This window comes from Apium graveolens, chromosome 5 (assembly GCF_009905375.1).
Source record: "Apium graveolens cultivar Ventura chromosome 5, ASM990537v1, whole genome shotgun sequence".
In the NCBI taxonomy this organism is placed as follows: domain Eukaryota; kingdom Viridiplantae; phylum Streptophyta; class Magnoliopsida; order Apiales; family Apiaceae; genus Apium; species Apium graveolens.
The window spans coordinates 249,723,956-249,729,239 of record NC_133651.1 but is presented as its reverse complement, the minus strand read 5'-3'; the positions used below and the strand labels follow the sequence as shown (position 1 = coordinate 249,729,239).

At 40.8% G+C, this 5,284-nt stretch overlaps 1 non-coding gene across 1 annotated transcript; it reads right to left on the bottom strand.

The window, feature by feature from the left end:
• Window positions 1-428: 428 nt before the first annotated feature.
• LOC141663394 (small nucleolar RNA R71) lies at window positions 429-535 on the bottom strand. The gene has a single exon (XR_012551467.1). It is a non-coding gene; the product is annotated as a small nucleolar RNA R71 (small nucleolar RNA).
• Between the last annotated feature and the right edge of the window lie 4,749 nt (window positions 536-5,284).

Here is a 5,284-nt window from a genome sequence, read left to right as displayed (position 1 = left end):
AAGTTCTTGTCGAGGAGAAAGTTGAAGAAGAAGCTCTTATTGCAATGGGAGAACCAAAAGCGAATACGAAGGCTTTGATGGATTACTCGAAGATCAATGATATTTAGTCTAGCATTGTCCAACCATCCATCTTGGCTAATACCTTTGAGATCAAGTCGAGCACGATTCAGATGATACATAACTAAGTTCAGTTTGGGAGTTTTCTAACAGAAGACCCCAATATGCACATCAGAGATTTCATCAAGATTCGCGATACTTTCAAGTTCAATGGAGTTTCTGAAGATGCTATTAAGTTGAGGTTTTTTCCATTCTCTCTACGGGATAAAGATAAATGCTAGTTACATTCTCTACCACCAGGGTCTATCACTAAATGGGAGGATCTTTCTCAAAATTTCCTAACTAAATTCTTTCCTATGGTGAAGACTGCTGCAATCAGAAACACACTTACTCAATTTGTTCAACAATCTGGAGAATCTTTATGTGAGGCTTGGGATCGCTATAAGGAGATGCTTAGGAAGTGCCCACATCATGGGATGCCTGACTGGATAATCATTAACTGCTTCTATAATGGTTTAGGTGCTACTTCTAGACCCATGCTTGATGCAGCATCAAGAGGAACCTTGTGGGCTAAAAGCTATGATGAAGCTTACAAATTGATTGAATTGATGGCTGTTAATGAATACCAGAATCCTACTCAGAGACTACCTCAGGGCAAGGTAGCATGAATTCTGGAGTTAGATACAGCTACTGCTATAGTTGCTCAGCTTAAGGCTTTGACGATGAAGGTGGATTCTTTGGCTAATTATGGAGTTAATCAGATCACTAGTGTCTGTGAGCTTTGTGTTGGTGCCCATGAGACAGAGCAGTGTGCTATTTCTAGTGAATCAACTCAGTTCGTGAGCAACTTTTAGAGGTCGCAACAGCCAGTTCCAACCACTTATCATCCCAACAACCACAATCATCCTAACTTCAGCTGGAGTAATACTCAGAATGCAGTTCAGCAGCCTTATCAGCAATATGCAGTAAAGCAACACAATCCTCCTGGTTTTCAACAACCACAATATGTACCAAGACAACAACTCCAGCTGTAATAGTTTAATGAAAAATCTGAATTGGAGGAGTTGAAGCTCATGTGCAAGAGTCAAGCGGTTTCTATCAAGACCTTAGAGAATCAAATTGGGCAAATTGCCAATGTCTTGCTGAATCATCAACATGGTATACTCCCTAGTAACACTGAAGTACCAGGAAAGAGGGAAGCTAAGGAGCAGGTAACGATAATTATATTAAGGTCTGGAAAGGTTGCAAATCCTGAAAAATCTCAAATTTCGGAAGAAGAAGCTGTGGATGAATAAGAAGTACAGAAGGAAGCAGAAGTGGAACCAAGGAAGACTACTATGGAACACACTCCTCCTGAGGGTAATACAGGGGAGATCCAGATCTAACCTCCACTTCCTTTTCCTAAGAGGCTGTAGAAGAAGAAGCTGGATAAGCAGTTTGAGAAGTTTCTGGAGGTGTTCAAGAAACTTCATATCAACATACCTTTCGCTGAAGCTCTTGAATAGATGCCTAGTTATGCAAAGTTTATAAAAGGTATTCTCTCTCGAAAGCTGAAGCTTGATGACTTAGAGACAGTTGTTCTCACGAGGAATGCAGTGCTGTGTTGCAACAGAAGTTACCTCCGAAGCTTAAAGATCCTGGAGGCTTCACTATTCTTTGTACCATTGGAAAAGTGTCATTTGACAAATGCTTATATGACTTGGGAGTTAGCATCAATCTGATGCCCTTGTCAATCTTCAAGAAGTTGGACTTACTTGATTCAAAGCCTACTTATATGACCTTGTTGGTCGATCGTTCTATTACATATCCACGAGGCATTGTGAAGGATGTCATGGTCAAGGTTGATAAACTCATATTTCCTGCTGATTTTATAAATCTTGATTTCGAGGAAGATAAGAAGATTCCCATAATCTTGGGAAGACCATTCTTGGCTACTGGCCGAACCTTGATTGATGTGCAGAAGGGTGAGCTTACTATGCGAGTGCTGGATCAGGATGTGACGTTCAATGTTTTTAATGCCATGAAATTCTCGACTGAAAATGAGGAGTGCTTAAAAGTGGAGTTGGTCAATTCCGTGGTTACTTCAGAACTTGATCATATGCTAAGGTCTGATGCCTTAGAGAAGGCCTTGTTGGGAAATTCAGATAATGAAGATGACAAAGGTGATGAGCAGTTGCAGTATCTGAATGCTTCTCCCTAGAAGCGAAGGCTAGATATGCATTTTGAATCTCTTGCAATGGAGGAGCTAAAAAAATCTCCAAAGCGCCTCAAGCCATCTATTAAGGAAGCTCCTACACTTGAGCTTAAACCATTTCCTGAACACTTAAGGTATGCGTTTTTAGATGATGCATCTACTTTGCCTGTTATTATTGTATTTGACCTTTCAGGTAGTGATGAGGAAAAGCTCTTAAGAATTCTGAGAGAGTTCAAATCGGCAATTGGATGGACTATAGCAGATATCAAGGGAATCAGCCCTTCGTATTGCATGCATAAAATTCTGCTAGAGGAAGGTAGCAAGCCTACTGTTGAGCAATATAGAAGGCTTAATCCAATCATGAAAGAATTTGTGAAGAAAGAAATCCTCAAATGGCTATATGCAGGGATCATCTATCCCATTTCTGACAATTCTTGGGTGAGCCCAGTTCAGTGTGTGCCGAAGAAAAGAGGTATCACAGTTGTTGCTAATGAGAAGAATGAGCTCATTCCTACTCGAACAGTCATGGGGTGAAGAGTTTGCATGGACTACAGGAAGCTAAACAAGGCCACGAGAAAGGATCACTTCCCTCTTCCTTTTATTGATCAGATGCTTGACAGATTGGCTGGGCATGAGTACTATTGTCTTCTGGATGGCTATTTGGGTTATAATCAGATTTGTATTGCTCTAGAGGATCAAGAAAAGACTACTTTCACTTGTCTGTTTGGAACTTTTGCCTTCAGAAGAGTTTCTTTTGGGTTGTGTGGTGCACCTGCCACATTTCAGAGATGCATGATGGTTATATTCTCTGACATGATTGGTCAGAATGTGGAGGTATTCATGGACGATTTCTCTGTGTTTGGTGATTCTTTTGACGAATGCTTGCAGAATCGTGGCGCCATTCTTAAAAGGTGTGTTGAGACCAATCTGGTTCTCAACTGGGAGAAATGTCATTTTATGGTGCGACAGGGCATTATTTTTGGGCACAAGGTCTCTAGTAAAGGACTTGAGGTGGACAAAGCCAAGGTGGGGGTTATCGAAAACCTTCCTCCACCAATTTCTGTTAAGGGAGTTCGCAGCTTTCTTGGTCATGCGGGTTTCTATCGGTGGTTCATCAAGGACTTCTCTAAAATCTCTAAACCATTGTCTAATTTTCTAGAGGGAGATGTCCCGTTCAAGTTTGATGATGAGTGCCTAGCTACTTTTGAGTTCTTGAAGAAGAGTTTAATCACGACACCTGTCATAACTGCACCTAATTGGGATGAACCTTTTGAGATGATGTGCGATGCAAGTGACTATGCAGTTGGAGCAGTTCTTGGGCAGAGAAAGAACAACATATTTTATGTGGTCTACTATGCTAGTAAGACCCTCAATGGTGCTCAACTGAATTATACTACTACTGAGAAAGAACTCTTAGCCATCGTCTACAGTTTGAGAAGTTTCGATCTTATTTGCTTGGGACGAAGGTGACAGTTTTCACTGATCACGCTGCTATTCGATATCTCGTCTCGAAGAAGGACTCGAAGCCTAGATTGATTCGATGGGTTCTTTTACTTCGGGAATTTGAATTAGAGATCAAGGACAAAAAAGGTACTAAAAATCAAGTCGCTGATCATCTCTCTCGTTTGGAAGATCCAAGTGCAACTTCACTAGATAAGACATTAATAAATGAGTCTTTTCCCGATGAGCAGCTGTTTGGGGTGCAAGAAGAATAACCGTGGTTCGCAGATATTGTGAACTACCTAATGAGTAATGTCATGCCTCCAGATTTATCTTATGCTCAAAGGAAGAAGTTTCTTCATGAGGTGAAGTGGTACATATGGGATGAACCATTCCTGTTTAGGCAAGGAGCTGACCAAATTACCAGAAGATGTATTCCGTACAGCGAAACGGGGGGATCTTACGAGATTTCCATTCAACTATGTATGGAGGCCACTATGATGGAGAAAATACAGCAGCTTGTATTCTTCAAGCGGGATTTTTCTGGCCTACATTGTTTAAGGATGCGCATCAATTTGTTTTGAAGTGTGATCGATGCCAATGTGTGGGTAATATGTCTAAGAGGGAGGAGATGCCTTTTAATGTTCTTCTCGAGGTTGAAGTCTTTGATGTTTGGGGAATTGACTTTATGGGGCCATTTATCTCGTCTTGCAATAATCAGTATATCTTGTTGGAAGTTGATTATGTCTCGAAATGGGTTGAAGTCAAGGATTTGCCGACAAACGATGCGAAGGTAGTGCTTAATTTTCTTCATAAGCAGATATTCACAAGGTTTGGGACTCCAAGAGTCATAATCAGTGACGAGGGATCGCATTTTTGCAATTGCAAGTTCACTGCTACGATACAAAGGTATAATGTGAATCATCACATCGCTACAGCCTATCATCCTCAGAAAAATGGTCAAGCTGAGGTATATAATAGAGAGACCAAGTGCATTTTAGAGAAAGTTGTGTGTCCATCAAGGAAGGATTGGTCTTTGAAGCTGGATGAAGCTGTTTGGGCATATCGAACATCATACAAGACTCCACTTGGCATGTCGCCATTTCAGTTGGTTTATGGTAAGGGTTTTCATTTACCAGTGGAGCTCGAGCATAAAGCGTATTGGGCTTTGAAGAAGTTAAACCTTGATTTGGATGCAGCTGGTAAGAAAAAAAGGCTTCAATAGAATGAACTCGATAAATTTCAACTTCAAGTGTATGAGAACAACAAAACGTATAAGGAGAAAGTCAAGAGGTGGCACGATAGGGGTCTAGTGCTCAAATCATTTATGCCAAGGCAACAAGTTCTGTTATTCAACTCTCGTCTTCGTCTTTTTCCTGGAAAGTTGAAGTCGAAGTGGTTAGGGCCGTTTATTATCAAAATTGTGTTTCCATATGGAGCGGTGGATATTTTTGAGAATGATAAAGGCCAAGCTTTCAAAGTCAATGGACAGAGGTTGAAGCATTACTATGGGGATACGGCAAACCATGAGGTGGTTAGTGTCATTTTATTGTCTACTTGATCTCGAGTTTCTACGTCAAGCTAATGACGTAA